The sequence below is a fragment of the Neoarius graeffei genome, chromosome 2 (assembly GCF_027579695.1).
Source record: "Neoarius graeffei isolate fNeoGra1 chromosome 2, fNeoGra1.pri, whole genome shotgun sequence".
Classification (NCBI taxonomy): Eukaryota; Metazoa; Chordata; class Actinopteri; order Siluriformes; family Ariidae; genus Neoarius; species Neoarius graeffei.
Window position 1 is genome coordinate 54024896 of NC_083570.1, and position 17936 is coordinate 54042831.

At 42.1% G+C, this 17936-nt stretch overlaps 1 protein-coding gene across 6 annotated transcripts in view; it reads right to left on the reverse strand.

Annotated features, from left to right (window-relative positions):
• Positions 1-17936, reverse strand: part of plxnb2b (plexin b2b) — a 380397-nt gene that overhangs the window by 268474 nt on the left and 93987 nt on the right. Inside the window, exon 1 of one of the 6 annotated variants that reach the window (XM_060914424.1) lies at positions 14927-14944. The exons of 3 other annotated variants lie outside the window; for them this stretch is intronic. The gene's annotated coding sequence lies outside the window, so the exon portion shown is untranslated. Of the gene's footprint in view, positions 1-12630; positions 12779-14253; positions 14272-14926; positions 14945-17936 lie in introns of those variants that run through there. 2 more of the 6 variants (XM_060914422.1, XM_060914421.1) reach the window with 2 other exon arrangements.

Here is a 17936-nt window from a genome sequence, read left to right on the forward strand (position 1 = left end):
AGTAGCCATTCGGAGTAAATTGTTCCAGCATGACAATGCCCCTGGTAATTTTATTTATAGCAAAGCGCTTTCTGTATCTGAAAAAGAAAAAAAAGCCTTGAAATATACAGTCCAAGGTCCATTAGAGGAGCAAATTGTGGCTGTAACCACCAAAAGCTTAACATCACTCCCCAAACCTCAAGCCATTAGCTCTCTGAACCAAAGCACTATGCCACTGTGAGCTATTACAGCATCCACCGTTTAAGAAAAAGAATTAGAGTAGAGCTTCTTTCGAAACCTCAGACCTCGGAGACTACATGAAGTATGTTAGACGTCACGTCAGAGAGTTTAACTGTGACGACGCACTCTTAGGCAGTTCGAGAACGGCTCCGGCATGATGATGAGCTGGGCTGTACTCCATTCCGATCGCATCCTTTCAGACAATCATAACACAGTGTGCAGTCAAAGACGAGGTAGAACAGGGCTACACACACACACACACACACACACACACACACACACACACACACACACACACAGGAGAGACATCCTCACTAGCTCTTAGCTAAGAAGAAAGAAGTGAGAGAAGCCATGTGTGAAAGGTTGGGACGAGAGGATGAGCAGAAGCCCAGTGGGAAAACCGGGTTTACACTGCACTAGGTCTGTTGAATAAAAAGATATGGCCTGCACATGGGCTTGAATATTTATAGCAGACAGACAGCATGAGCACACCCAAAGGAGACCGAAAACTAAAGGAAGCAACTCAATGTGCATGCATGTTCACGTGTTGATGCATGCATACCAGTCATGCTAATGTGCTAAGGTCTTATTTCAGCTGCGCTGGGATTTGTCCCCATGCCCTTGCGTCTTGTGGGCATTATCGTGCTGAAAGACACCGCTCTCATCAGGATAGAAGCGTTTCAAAAGGTGATCTGTCAGAATATTATATAACAAAGCCACTGATTTTCCTCCTTTGTTTGTCACCAATCTGTACGCTTTCATTAATTATTAAGCTGTTTGAAATCGATTCAGACTTTGACGATTTCTTTCGCTACAATTGTTCATTTCTAAAAGCCATTCTGGCATTTCTCAGATTCAACCTCCTCTTGTTCGTTGCAAGGTTTTTCATTTCTCCAACATCCCTAGATGTTCAAACATTTGTGGACACCTTACCATCACACTCTTTGCCACAAAGTCGGAGGCACACAGTTGCATAGAATACACTGCAACCACGCTATAACAAACTCTTTTACTACAAACTTTCGCATATAACAAACCACGTTTGTGTCCCCTGCCTTTAATAACAATGAGTCAGAGTCTTAACAAAAAAACAAACCCACACACATCACTGAGCCATGCGCTCCTCTTCCCCAGAGACAACCAATAAGTAATCTAGTCCGCAGTAACACAACAAAGGCTTAGCGAGCCTCGCTTAGATGTCAATCACTAATCATTATCAAGAACAGTGATCACTGACTTCAAAAAATCCCTTAAAAGGACTTTATTTTACGAGCTAAAAGCAGTTTTACTCGAGTCTTTACTCCGTAAACACTGTTGTCATGGCTACTTGTAAATGCAAGCTATTCTTCATCTGGCATGTAAATGCAGGCGACAGATGGATGTAATCATTGGAAGAGTTTTAGTTAAAACACGCTGGCAAACATCCAAATCAGTGATCAGAAATCAGAGTCGAGAAACAGGCAATGATCAAGTGAGAAACAAACAGGATATCAAAGACAGAGACAAAGGGCAAAATACAAAATACAAAACAGTCGGAAACCAGACTGTCAACACAGTGCTACAAAAGGCTTGGTAACATGAGACACAAGGTACAGCGTGTATACTTCAGAGAGTCTGTGTGTTACTGAGAGTCCTTATAAGCGCACGCTGCGATTGCACTCTAATCCGGAACAGGTGCATGGTAATTAGTCCTAATGGTGCTGTGCATAAGTACGTGAGTAGCAGTTTGAGTTACACTGCTGCACATACGCAGATGTGACACCATCAAAGACAAACTTCGTATTCTGTTCCGTCTAAAGCGTGGTGAGAAAGCAACAAATTTGTCTAAAGAATATGTATCCCAAAAAATTCAATTTCAACTTTTAAAGAAAAAGAGTTCTGAACTGCAACCAACACGATGGGCTGAGAAGAAAGAAGATGCGGCAAGCAAACGGGGCAAGTGTGATTTGTTTCCTTTACTTAAGAGTGACTTCTTTCCTTTAATTCATAAATATGTAAGTGAATTAAGCGTAAATATAAATTAAACGCATTTGGGCTCGTTTTACGTGAGTGTTTGGTGTGACAAGTGGGTCCATTTCAAACTTTACTCATTACAAACTTTTCGGTATTACAAACTATTTGGACGTCCCCCAAGGAGTTCGTTATAGCCGAGTAACAGTGTATCTTTTTTCCCCCCTTCACTAAAACCAAGAGGCCAAAACCTGTTCCAGTATGACAATGCTCCTGTGCACAAAGAACGCTCCATGAAAATATGGTTTGCCAAGACTGGAGTGGAAGAACTCAAGTGTCCGGCACTTCAACCCCACTGAACACCTTCGGGATGAACTGGAACAACGACTGAACCCCAGACCTTCTCAGTGCCTGATCTCACTAATGCTCTTATAGCTGAATGAACACAAATCCACCCAGCCACATTCCAAAATTGAGTAGAAGGCCTTCCAGAAGAGTGGAGCTTATTATAACAGCAAAGAAAGGAATCCATCTGGAATGGGATGTTCAGCTATTCAACAAATACTTCTAGGTGTGATGGTCAGGTGTCTACAAACTTTTAGCCATGTGGCAGATTTGTTCAGACGTGTTGGTCCAGAGGAAGCTAGAAATCATGCGATGTACCAACCTCACACACATCTTTACTGAAACTAATGTTTCATTATTCAAAAATGAACTGAAACGACAATTCAGTTTAATGCCAATCAAGAACGTCAAGTTCTTTACACCAAAGTAGTATTTATTGGTCATTGATCAAATACTAATAAGTGTAATTTTCTACCAAGGTTTATCTTGACGACGCTACACAGGAACACTTACTCAAATGCCAAATAAAGACTCGTCACCAAGCACCATATGGTAATCAGATTAAAATCCCTCGACTGTATACTGTATTGTATAATTCCAACGATAAACAGTTTTCCCTGGTTGAACAGGAAATCAGCCAGTGTCTAACATGTACAGTTACATAAAGTCTCTATTAAATGCTCTGGATGCGTAAGTTGCCTTATTTCCTTCGGAAACAGGAAGTCAGAGTACTGGCATGTTGAAATGTGTTTTCGAGACAAGTAGGAATCTGACAGTAGCTTAGTGGACTAGCTAAATATGGAACGGCAAAGGGTTTAATGAGAGCCATTTTCAACTGTGGAGGATTTCTCACCTCCACCTTCACCCACGCCTGTCCAATTTAACGAGGACAATATCCTTGACAATGAGTTGCCATGCGTTTTTGGAGTTATGCTGTGCGTGTCTGAGTCGAGGTCGAGAACCAGCGGTGCTGATAGTGATGGAGAGGTGTCTACAGGTTTATAGTAGATTAAAGTGATATTACTCACCGTTTCTGATGGAAAAGCCTTGATGGTGTATAAGGACAGAGTCACATTCTTGATCAGTCTGAAGTAGCGACATTTCAGCACTGACAAGCCCCAAGTTGGTAAAACGTGCTCGTCAAATAACCTGCACAAATTCTTCCCTCTTCGAAATGAACAAACAGCAACCAGTTTTCTCAACCAAGGGACAGTTGAGGAAAACACATCAACAAACAGTGTGTGCTGCAAACAAACTACTACAGTAAAGGGGCGGGACTTATAGTATAGTAATTGTTTTTATAGATCATTTAATCGGACAAACAAAAGACTACGACGGAATGAGTCATCAAAAAATGGTAACTGTTTTCCCATATGTGATGAATTATAAACCTCTCATTATCTCTAGCCGCTTTATCCTGTTCTACAGGGTCGCAGGCAAGCTGGAGCCTATCCCAGCTGACTACGGGCGAAAGGCGGGGTACACCCTGGACAAGTCGCCAGGTCATCACAGGGCTGACACATAGACACAGACAACCATTCACACTCACATTCACACCTACGGTCAATTTAGAGTCACCAGTTAACCTAACCTGCATGTCTTTGGACTGTGGGGGAAAGCGGAGCACCCGGAGGAAACCCACGCGGACACGGGGAGAACATGCAAACTCCGCACAGAAAGGCCCTCGCCGGCCACGGGGCTCGAACCCGGACCTTCTTGCTGTGAGGCGACAGCGCTAATCACTACACCAACGTGCCGCCGAATTATAAACCTAAAATGAAAATATCTCCAAAACTGTTTGATATATATTTTTTCAAATTGCACTATATTTACAAAGGGACAGGAAGAGGAAGCTCGAAAACATGTCATTTAGATTTCAGGGGCACTTTAACCGGGAAGTGCAGGCATTTTGATCTCAGACATTGAAGAGCGCTTTTGAATTAAACAAAAAATTATTTACCTACAGTCACGTTCATTGGTATCTGATCTACTCAGCTCCTTTCAAGAAGGTTGGGGGGGAAAAAAGATAAAACCTCTGTAATCTCTTCAAACTAAATTTGGATAGCACCTTGTCGCCAGTCAGTGTTTTACTTTCTTGGCCCAGTAAAATCTCATTTCTGCGCCCAGATCTTTCTCATCTGCTCCTTAGTACAGTATAACTACCTAGATAGATCCAACCGAGAACATGAAACAAAGGTAAACCGGTGAAAATGGTAAAGTTCAGCTCTATTCACAAAAAAAAACCCCAAAGAAAACACCCTCTCAAAACGGCATTCCTACGTGGGAACTCTGAATGGTCAACTCAACTTCCAAGTTCAGCAAGTGACATCAAATCATCAAGGCTGCTCACAGTATGCGCAGGAAACAAACAAAGTAGCAGTTCTTGCCATTAAAGGAGAACTGAAGGCAAATTTTTTATTATCAAAATTCTATTTATCTCATTTTATTAAATATCGGAATGCATTTTTGATCGCTATTTTGTCGCTGCTATAGCAAGTTATGAGTGTTTGAAATATGCTCTGTAATATATCAGTCCATATGTCAAAGCGATGGCCGTAAACGAGATTCGCTGAGACCTGTGCGAGACATCGTAGGACGGAAGTAAAACGTACAGCGGAAATCAAAGTGACCAACATCTGCCAATGTTGTCCAAAGACGCATGCGCCCTCTTTCGAATGCTGACGTAATCAAGCTGGAAGTTTTGTGGCAGCGGGGGCGTGGCAAACATTGGTTTGTGAACGGAGGGTGGGTATAGGGAAGGTGAGTGGCAAAGGCCGTACACCTATTGGCAATTAATTTTGTGTGTGTGTGTGTGTGTGTGTGTGTGTGTGTGTGTGTGTGTGTGTGTGTGTGTGTTTTGCAGTGAGGATGGAAGGTAGAAAGGAGGGAGAGTGACGAGAGAGGATCTCTCCCAACCCGAGCACGTTTGTGTTTATGTGCAAATGAATGAGATTAGTAAAGCTGAAAAGCAAGCACGAAAGTGAAAATAAAAGTCTGTGTGAGCATCATTCCCTGCCTGCTGGGCTTCAGTATTCCACTTACATCAGGGATTCGCTACTGCTGTATATACAAGTCTTTACTTTAAAGCAATCAACATACAGATATATTCGCTTGTTAAATCTTTAATACCAGGATCAGACAACACTTTATTTTTGTCTTTCACGATGGTCACCATGTCAAATTAGGCGATCACACAGCGCTCGACATTAACGGTAGTCCGACTGTCCGAGACAACCAAATGTTTGATCCGGATAAGTCATCTGCCTGTCCAACAGGACAAGTTGAATATTTGCTGAAACACCATTCTTATAGTAATTATTCAAGAGTTACATCAATAAAGTTCCAACAAAACTAGTTCAATCACCTCAGTGATCCGCCGTGTTATTGTTTTTCGAAATTCCGGGGAAGCCGAGTACGGCACGTGTATGTAAAAAAATAACCACGGTGTAATATCTAATTTTATTCTATCCACATTCACTGGATATGTGCAATCGCACGCTCTGATTGGCTACTCTACTACTAAGCCATCAGCTCATATACCATGAGTAGAGAAAAACAATATGGTGGAGCGCATCACGTCAGATATACGGTAGTGTTATCAAGTATTTAAAAGAAACAGAAACAACTAAAAGAATATATTTTTCTCCCCCCAATATCTCCTATTCCACACTCCAGCCCAGTCGGTGACAGTAATTGCCAACAGCCCAAAAAAAATCCTAAAGAAGAAGAAAATGGCGGAGTGTGTTACTGAACCAACAGAGGATGAAATAAAAACTCTACTCGAAAACAAAAATCCAAAAAATATATATATATATATTGAATGAAAGTGTTTCATGGTAAGAATGTATCTTTTTTATTTTTCAAGAATTATGATTGCATTTTTCACAAATTGCGACTGTCATTTTACCAATTTGTTTACATTCTAAGCATTCTGAATGACCTTGACGTCCGATCCTCCATTTTGAGCTAATTTATCGCTATGCCATGTAGATGTGTTGCTGGTGGGTGCAGCAACATGACAGAAGGTGGATTTACATTGCATTCATGGCCCAAGAATGTTCAAACTGCAAAGATTTGGACGCGTTTTGTGAGAAGTTCACGGGCACATTGGGCAGCTATGAAGTAGTCTCTCCTCTGCTCTGCACATTTTACTGAAGACTTGTACAAAACCTTTGATCTATTGAGGAGCATTGGCTATAAGCCCGTATTGAAAGAGGGTGCAGTATCAACAATTAAAGGAAAAGTACAAGAAAAGGAAAGCATTTATTTTATTTATTATATTTTTTTTAAAAAAAAGGAAAGCAAGTTCAGTTACACCAGTTCTCCCGGAGTGAGCCGAGGGTTGTTGGTAAAACCCGGGACGGAACAGGACATGACATATTATCGCTCGGGCAGTGACCTCCACGCAGTTGCTGCTAAAACCGGTGACGTCCCATCCCGGGTTTTAGTAATTGCCTGAGCCGAGCAGTAATGGCGGAGTACTCAGTATGGAGAAAATGGAGAATGAGTGGAGCAGCCGTCTGATTTTCTCCACTGGATATTGCTGCCATCTCGCCCTTAAGTGGAAGAAGCAAATGAACGGAGAACTGAACGAACAACTGAAAGTCAGATTGTTTCAAAACAATCAGCCACAAGATCGGCCTTCAGGAAACGAGAACACAGACGGGTAAGCTCCGACTCTCATTTGGATACAAAACAACAAAAACAACAACACTCGTTGTTTACCTGCATTTAGATTAATACATGTAACTTGTATTGTGTGTTTAAGTTACCAGTATAAGATTATTTAATTTACAACCCCGATTCCAAAAAAGTTGGGACAAAGTACAAATTGTAAATAAAAACGGAATGCAATGATGTGGAAGTTTCAAAATTCCATATTTTATTCAGAATAGAACACAGATGACATATCAAATGTTTAAACTGAGAAAATGTATCATTTAAAGAGAAAAATTAGGTGATTTTAAATTTCATGACAACATCACATCTCAAAGTTGGGACAAGGCCATGTTTACCACTGTGAGACATCCCCTTTTCTCTTTACAACAGTCTGTAAACGTCTGGGGACTGAGGAGACAAGTTGCTCAAGTTTAGGGATACGAATGTTAACCCATTCTTGTCTAATGTAGGATTCTAGTTGCTCAACTGTCTTAGGTCTTTTTTGTCGTATCTTCCGTTTTATGATGCGCCAAATGTTTTCTATGGGTGAAAGATCTGGACTACAGGCTGGCCAGTTCAGTACCCGGACCCTTCTTCTATGCAGCCATGATGCTGTAATTGATGCAGTATGTGGTTTGGCATTGTCATGTTGGAAAATGCAAGGTCTTCCCTGAAAGAGACGTCGTCTGGATGGGAGCATATGTTGCTCTAGAACCTGGATATACCTTTCAGCATTGATGGTGTCTTTCCAGATGTGTAAGCTGCCCATGCCACACGCACTAATGCAACCCCATACCATCAGAGATGCAGGCTTCTGAACTGAGCGCTGATAACAACTTGGGTCGTCCTTCTCCTCTTTAGTCCGAATGACACGGCATCCCTGATTTCCATAAAGAACTTCAAATTTTGATTCGTCTGACCACAGAATAGTTTTCTACTTTGCCACAGTCCATTTTAAATGAGCCTTGGCCCAGAGAAAACGTCTGCGCTTCTGGATCATGTTTAGATATGGCTTCTTCTTTGAACTATAGAGTTTTAGCTGGCAACGGCGGATGGCACGGTGAATTGTGTTCACAGATAATGTTCTCTGGAAATATTCCTGAGCCCATTTTGTGATTTCCAATACAGAAGCATGCCTGTATGTGATGCAGTGCCGTCTAAGGGCCCGAAGATCACGGGCACCCAGTATGGTTTTCCGGCCTTGACCCTTACGCACAGAGATTCTTCCAGATTCTCTGAATCTTTTGATGATATTATGCACTGTAGATGATGATATGTTCAAACTCTTTGCAATTTTACACTGTCGAACTCCTTTCTGATATTGCTCCACTATTTGTCGGCGCAGAATTAGGGGGATTGGTGATCCTCTTCCCATCTTTACTTCTGAGAGCCGCTGCCACTCCAAGATGCTCTTTTTATACCCAGTCATGTTAATGACCTATTGCCAATTAACCTAATGAGTTGCAATTTGGTCCTCCAGCTGTTCCTTTTTTGTACCTTTAACTTTTCCAGCCTCTTATTGCCCCTGTCCCAACTTTTTTGAGATGTGTTGCTGTCATGAAATTTCAAATGAGCCAATATTTGGCATGAAATTTCAAAATGTCTCACTTTCGACATTTGATATGTTGTCTATGTTCTATTGTGAATACAATATCAGTTTTTGAGATTTGTAAATTATTGCATTCCGTTTTTATTTACAATTTGTACTTTGTCCCAACTTTTTTGGAATCAGGGTTGTAATTCAGAATGTAATTGTCTCAGTTCATCTGATTATTTAATTAGCCTTTTACGTTTTATCAGTGAAAATGCATGCATGTACATGTATGCTGCATAAGTTATAGCACCTATCCTGTTTTAATGAGAGTCAACCCACAATCAGTGAAGTCAAATCAGTCTTAGCTGAGCAAGTCGGTAACGGTATTTCTTACTTTCACCATAAATTTTTATTTATATGACTTTGGTCTATAGCTGTCAAAGACCTCGGCCTTAAACCTGGTTACCGCTGTGATGTCACGCACTCAGGGCTGGCTGGCTCAGCGGGGCAGCTCGAACGCCAACTTTGCGGTTGATTTTAACTCTCAAAAATATATTTTTTATTTCCAATTATGCAGCATACAAGAGACAAGGATGGAGATACTATCCACTCAGAAATGTATTTAAAAATAAAGGTTCTGCGTATCTCCTTTAATGTCGAGCTTTGTCACAGTGCCATAAATTCTTGCCGTGATTTGGTCGGGAGACTAGAAAAGACTACTTGTCTGAGGTGGTGTTTACATTAGACCGTATCCGTCTCGTTTTCATCGCGGATCCACTGTCCGTTCACATTAAAACGCCGGGAAACGACTCCACAGGCGGAACAACTTGAATCCGCCAGGGCCCACGTATTCAACCCAGTTCGTATCTGATCCGGTGCTGTGTAAACATTGAGATACGAGGATACGCAGTGCTGAGCTCTAGCTGACGTCGTCATTGGACAACGTCACTGTGACATCCACCTTCCTGATTCGCTGGCGTTGTTCATGCCACGTTGGTCATGTGACGCGACTGCTGAAAAACGGCGCGGACTTCACTTCCTGCTATTGTTTCCGCCTTGTATCACCTTCTTGTTTTTCATTAAAGAGTATAAAAGTATGAATATAACGCTTTGCTTTGTCATTCTTAATGTTGTTCATGGTAAGATGCAAATACTGCCCATTGTGTAGTTATGATTGTCTTTAGGCTTGCCATCCTTCCACTTGCAAGTGGTGAGTGACTTGCGCATGCCCGATATGCACTGGGATCACACACACAGCGTCTCAGTCCCGAATCACTGCTCGTGCGCTTCACTCGTGCGCTCTGTGAGCTGCGCAGGGCCGGAGCGCGCACCCTCCAGAGGGCACTCGCTGTTCAGGGCGGAGTGATTTGGAGCGCAGCCGCTGAGGAGGAAGCGCTGAGCCGCACTGACACATTTCAACTTACGTGCCGTCTAATTAGTCATGTGATTAGCGTATCCGTGTATTGGCGTTGCTGTGTGCACGCGAATCGTTTTAAAAACGTTCATCTGATGATCCGCTGATACGGTCTAATGTAAACACCACCTAACTCTGACCAATCATCGTTCACGTTCTTGCATGTGGTCACGGAGGAGGGTAAAGAAATCATCGATCGCAGCTATCGAGGAACACACAACTATGTAAGAGTTGAAAAACTAGGCGAGAAAATCCATCAGCCACAAGAAAATCATGTCAAAATCAGGCTGAATTTGTGAACTATATATTCACTGTTCTGAAGAGGAAAATATGCATCACTCATCACAGTTCACGACCTAGCTTGTTGCGAACAAAAGACAAACATGAGTTTTTCCCCACTTTGCAGCTCACGTGAACTTATTTGAAAATGTCGTTTCTTTGAATTTAGCATGTGCTTTGGTAAAAATCACTTTGTCGAAATGTAAAAACCTACCACATCTAATCTTATCAACAAAGCAGGAAAATTAAAATGGATTTCACTGAACATTTTGTTCATGGTCTTGTAAAGGATTTAAATGTGTACGGAGCTTCCTAACACGAAAAGTATTGCAAGGTTTCAGTCTCTTTATTTCACTTAATGAAGTTGCGTCTCACAGAGGAACATGTTATGCGAGTCTTCTTCTGTTACTGATTTTCATTTGTTAAATCCTTGAAAATAAATGCGAACTTCCCTAATAGAGTGTATCACTTTTAAAGACAGTATTGGACTGAACAGGGCTTGTTAACTCCAGACCTGGGGAGCTTCTGTCCCGCACAATCTGAAGTCCTCACCTGCTTCTGCTCATTAAGGACTTAATACTATAATTAGCTAATTAGTTGGATCTTGTATGTCGACAGGATAGGAAGCTTCCAGGACTGAAAGTCAGCAAAGGAATATTTAAAAAGTGAGAGATTTATTAGTACGGGGACTAATCTGAACCCTGAGCCTCCTCTCACTGTGCTGTGAAGACGAGAGCATCAAATAACGATGGGAATGGCACTGTTTGAAACATGACCTCGTCAAGCAGTAATGCCACCAGCAATGACAACCTGCCCATGAGAGATAGTGAAAGGGGGCATAAAGATACGTTGCAAAGACACCTCAAGCCAAAGTAAACACATCACCAGAGACGCCAATAATTGCAGTACGGGTCTCTGTGGATTCTTCAGCTAGCCTAGAAGCAGTAGATAACGACCGGATCGGTGGCCACTGACACAATGCCGTTATCTTCGCCTGCTCAAATTGACCGTCTATCAATTTGGAGTTAGAGGAGCAGCAAAACGAGGAAAAAGTCAATCATGGCCGCCAAACAGCACAACAACCCAGAGGACATTAGGTCAGGCTTGTCAATGAACGCCAATGAATGAGGAAGAAACAGGCCTTTATCATGCGAGGGAGTCCAGGCTCACTCATGATGATGAGACACACATCCAGATGTGTTATGAGGGCTTTCTTTCCATCTATCTGGGTGGCAAAACAAGTGAGTTTTTACTGTATACTGATTACACAGCAGGAGTCACCAGATACCATATGAAACCACAAAAGCCATTACTGTTTACTATTTTTGGGTACACATTCGCATATTCATGTTAATAACAACAACTCTTCGCTAAACCTCCATAGGGTTATGCAAAACATATAAACATGCACACTTTCATCTACTTCTCATTCTTTCCTGTGTCTAACTTGCTAATAAGTCACACTTTCTGCATCACGTTGTGTGTGTACTTGCGTGTGTTCTGGCCCTGAAAACTCGCCCAGATTCCTAGGAGAGCCCACAGCCGGGCGATAATGAGAAGTGAGACAAAGAGAGCGTGTCAGGAAGTAGATTCTTTCTGCTGTGCGCCATCTGGAAAAGGCGAGGTAGATAAACAAGTACGCCCGCCGCATCCCTCCTTAACACTCTCATACACTTGCACACGCGTACATGTCGCTTCTTGGATTTTCATGGATTCGGGCTTATCAATCTGCAGCCAGATTCAAAAGAAAGAAGAGAACACAAACAAAAGACAGAGTGAGTTTGTGGTGGTGGTGGAGGGGGGGAGGTAGGGTAAGTAGAGTATATTTTCACTCAACAAGAGCAACCCTGAGGAGATGATGACAAGGTCTTTGATTATCAATCTAGTCAGACGTTTTCCTCAGATCTCAAAGTATACCCCCTCAGTGAAAGAAAATCAGAGGAAAGCAGGACGAGGGACCTGGTTGGCAATGTGTGAGGCCTGTGATCAGGGAGGCTGAAGCGAGGCTGAACACTGAAACTCTGAAAAGCTGGGCTTCACATTTTTCATTATACTGCAGAAGTGTCTTGAAGGAGAAAGCCTACACCTTTGGGCTACTAATGCGAACAAGAGTGCAGCTGGAAAACAAAACGTGATGCGGGACAGACAAGCAAAGCTGCAGGAAAGACGAGGGAAGAGAGAAATAAATACAGGAAGGTGTTTCCCTTCGGTTATGAAAAAGGAGTCATACTTGAATGTTTCTGTAATTCTGCCACACATTTTCTTTTATTCTTGTACAAACTTTGGGAAAATTCCGAGCCTCCGCTGTGCCAATGATGAGAGAACCACCAAGTAAAAGCTTAATGAAGGCAACAAAGGCAGGTGCTGGCTGTGTGATGAATGAGCCTGCTCACGAGTGACTCTCAAACGCAGAGGGTGAGAGGTGGAGGAGTGGCCTGTCAATCTGCATCGCATCCCAACCTTCCAGCCTGCCCTGATTCGCAGGAAGCAGTTAGAAAGAAGCCATTCTCCGGATTCAGACAGAGAAGAAATGCGAGATGTGGAAATGTTCAAAATGACCACCTCACACAAACAAACAAACAAACAAACAAACACCAAAAAACACAACAACCACAACACCAACAACCACAAACAACAACAAACACAACCAACAACCACAACCACCAACAACCACAATCAACAACAAACACAACAACTACAACCAACAACCACAATCAACAAAAACACAACAACCAACAACAAACACAACCAACAACAAACGCAACAACTAACAACCACAAACACCAACAACCAACAACAACCACAGCAACAACCACAACAACAAGCAACAACAAACACCAACAACCACAACCACTAACACCAACAATCACAACAACCAACAACAACCACAACAACAACCAGAACCACTAACACCAACAATCAACCACAACAACCAACAACCATAAACACAAACAACCACAACACCATCAACCAACAACAACCACAACAACCAACAAGAAACACCAACAACCACAAACACCAACAACCATAACACCAACAATCACAACCACAACCAACAACCACAACACCACCACCAACAAACACCACCACCAACAAACACAACAACCACAAACACCAAAACCACAACAACCACAACCAGCAACAATCACAACCAGCAACAACCAACCACAACAACTAACAACACCAACAACCAACAACCACAACCAACAACAAACACAGCAACCAACAACCACAACACCAACAACAACCACAACCAATAACAACCACAACAAAAACCATCAACAACAACCACTAACACCAACAACCATAACACCAACAATCACAACCATAACAACCACAAACACCAACAACCACAACCAACAAACAACAACCACAACAAACAACTACAATCAACAACAACCACAACAACGAACAACCACAACGAACAACAAACACAAGCAACAACAACCAACAACAAACACAACAACCAACAACAACCACAAGCAACAACAGCCACAATCAACAACAAACAATGACCAACACCAACAACAACCAACAACAACCACAACAACCAACAACCACAATCAACAACAAACACAACGACCAACACCAACAACAACACCAACAACAACAATAACCAACAAACACAACGACCAACACCAACAACAATAACCAACAAATACAACGACCAACACCACCAACAACAACAACAATAACCAACAAACACAACGACCAACACCAACAACAATAACCAACAAACACAACAACCACAACAAACACAACAACCAACAACTAACAACACCAACAATCAACAACAACAATAACCAACAAACAACACAACAAACAACAACCACAAACACCAACAACCACTCACAAAATGAACAGAATCCAGAAAGATAGTGAATGCTCTGATTTCTGACAAACCCAATGTTCAGGATCTTTGGTAAACACATGTGACGTAACACGTAAATGGGGACAAACATATAACATGTTAAGACCTGCTGTCTGCATGGATTCACACTTCTATATTAAGACTTTGTCAAATGTACTGTAGATGTTTCGAGACTCACTGAAAGTTGGAGGTCCCAAAGAAGGCTAAAACTAATTACAGCGCAGCAGGTGTAGCGTGAAGAGAACCAAAATTTAGAACATGCGTGCGTGCGCACACACACACACACACACACACCACAATATGGACAAAATATTTCACAACCAAAATGTTACAAAAACTACTGGATTTATTGCTACACAATTTCATAACACTTGCCAGTGAACAATTTGGGATAAAGAGCAATGTAAAAAAAAAAAAAAGAAAAAGAAAAGAAATGTCAGATGACTGTGTGTCACTACATTTGTCAGGCTATGTGAATGCCTGTGAGTCAGAATGCTCACAGAACAGTCATCTCATCTTTTTTTTTAATTAACATACAACAGGTTTTTGCATGCCTCTCACACACACACACACACACACACACACACACACACACACACCACAAAGCAAAAGACTAAAAATCAATACAAATGAGCAATTCATTAAATCTACATACCCAACTTGTTTGTAGAACTATCCGAAATATATTAAGAGCACAAATTTATAATACATTTAATTCAATTCAAAACAATTTGTGGAGCTTTTTACCAAAACACACTGACATAAAGTGACTTTCCAGATGTATATTTATATCTAGAGATGGTAAGGAAAAGCTTCCTGAAGGAAGAAACCTCAAGAGGAACCAGACACAGAAGGGAACCCGCCCTCTTCCATGTGACACCTATGGAGGGCTGTGTATCGGCAAGAATCTTGCGATATGATATGAATCATGATCCAGGCATTACATTTCAGTATATTGTGATAGTGTAAGCAAGGCAGAGGTTGCATTTTCTCCTCGTGTCTGTGTGGGTTTCTTCCTACAGTCCAAAGCCATGTGGATTAGGTCAACTGGTTATTCTAAATTGCCCATAGGTGTGAATGTTAGTGTGAATGGTTGTTCATCTCTGTGTTAGCCCTGGCGATGTGTTCAGTATGTACCCCAGCAGCTTCCCCACAACTCTGGATGAACAGATTGATTGGAGATGTATTTGTCAGGAATACAGGCGACGGATGGATGTAAATGCAGCAGTGTTTATTCAAGACAAAGCTGGCAAAGACAAATCCAAATCGTAGAGCAAAGCCAGAGTCAATAAACAGGCAATGGTCAGGCGAGGCACAGACAGGATATCACAGGTTAAGACAGACAGCATAAAGCAAAATACAGAATTATATCAGTAACCAGAATATCAAGTATTATTCTATCCACATTCACTGGATATGAGCAATTGCACACTCTGATTGGTTACTCTACTACTAGGATATCAGCTCATATACCGTGAGTAGAGAAAAACAAAATAGCAGAGTGTTTTACTGAACCAACGGAGGACAAAATAAAACCTCTACTTGAAAACAAAACCCCAGAAAATACAAAAAAAGCAACAAAAGTATTTGATGGTAAGAACATCTCATCTCATTATCTGTTTATCCTGTTCTACAGGGTCGCAGGCAAGCTGGAGCCTATCCCAGCTGACTACGGGCGAAAGGCGGGGTACACCCTGGACAAGTCGCCAGGTCATCACAGGGCTGACACATAGACACAGACAACCATTCACACTCACATTCACACCTATGGTCAATTTAGAGCCACCAGTTAACCTAACCTGCATGTCTTTGGACTGTGGGGGAAACCGGAGCACCCGGAGGAAACCCACGCGGACACGGGGAGAACATGCAAATTCCACACAGAAAGGCCCTCGCCGGCCACGGGGCTCGAACCCGGACCTTCTTGCTGTGAGGCGACAGCGCTAACCACTACACCACCGTGCCACCTGGTAAGAACGTCTCTTTTTGATTTTTTTCAAGAATTATTATTATTATTATTATAGCATTTTTCACAAATTGCTACTGTCATTTCGCCGGTTTGTTAAGTGGAAGTGATTTTGTCAGACGTTTTGTATAAAGTTTTTAATTTAGCGAATTTGCAAAAAATAAAAATACTCCATTTCTGAAAATCCAGTGAATGTGGATAAAATAAATCAGTTATTCCACTCAATCTTGTCGTACATGGCTTATAGCCGACTCTGTGTTACGCGCCTCATCAACTATCAGCTCATGTACGACTCGATTTCGTGGAATAATTGTTAAATGAGGCTTGGTAAAGTCAGGCAAGGGAATACTGAGCATTTATTTTGCAAAGTAACTGTGAAACTGAGAGCCCTTATATACACACCCAGAGGTGATGGAGATGTGATTGGGAACAGGTGAAGCGATAATCAGTATTCTGGAGATGGAGGGCGGCGCGGTGCAGGTTGGTTATCGTAGTCCACGGCGGCCGTAATTAGAGGCTGCTGCGAACTCTGGGAAGTGGAGTCTTCAGTGTTAATGGGTGTGGACGTGAATATTGTGATGTATTTAAGTCTAATTTTAGGAAAACTGTCACTGTATAAAGAACACACCTCCATATGCATAGAATCAGTATTAAAAAAGAAAGTTTACTTTTTTTTAATGCAGTCAGAACAGTGGGATCTGCATTTGCATTTATCAGAGCCTCTGAAACATCCAACCTCACAGCACTACTTTCTGTGCAAAGCACAAGAAGCAAGAAATAAATAAATAAAATCAAAGTGCTTGCAGGTTGCTTTCGGTAAAGAAATTCAGTAAATAAAAAATGTAAACCGACACTGTGACGTAACTACGGTACCAGTCAGAAGTTTGGACGCACCTTTTAATTCAATGGTTTTTCTTTATGTTTATTACTTAAAAGTCACTTCATGTCTTAAAGTAATGATGGATGTCGTGTCTCTTTGCTTAGCTGAGCGCTTCTTGACATAATACGGATTACCATGTCAGCTTGGCGAAGTGTACTGTCAGGAATGGTTGGGAAACGGATGTAAGTGCAGAAGATAGTTTATTATTAAGAAATGTGAAGTGGGCCAAGTTGGCGAATGGAGGATGGTCACATCCCCAAGGATCTCCTGTATGGAGAGCTGGAACTCGGGTCGAGGGCTGTCGGAAGACCAAAGCTACGCTTTCGAGACGTCTGCAAAAGAGACATGCTTGCGATCGGTCTTCCAGTGGACAACTGGGAACGTCTTGCGGCGGAACGCAGTATCTGCAAGGCCGCTTGCAGTGATTCACTTGAAGTAGGAGAGAAAAGGCTCAACAATGAGGCTGACGCAAAAAGAGCCAGGAGAAAGGTCACTGCAGGAGCTCCATCGGCAACAGCCCATGTCTGTCCAACTTGCCATCGCGTCTGCTGCTCTAGGATCGAGCTAGTAAGCCATCAAAGGAAATGCTTGAACCGGACCTGAATGTTACGATCCATGCGCTCATCATGGACTTCGTCCGATGGCTGCCAATAAAGAAAAGTGAAAACAGGGAAACAATCCAAATCCGCGAGGATAAATCGAGAAACGGTGAAACAGGTAATAGGTCGAGCGTGGCACAAACAGACTATCGAAGGTTAGGCAGGACACAAACATGAGAAACAGGATCAGGAAACCAAGAGAAGCAAACAGGAACTAAGG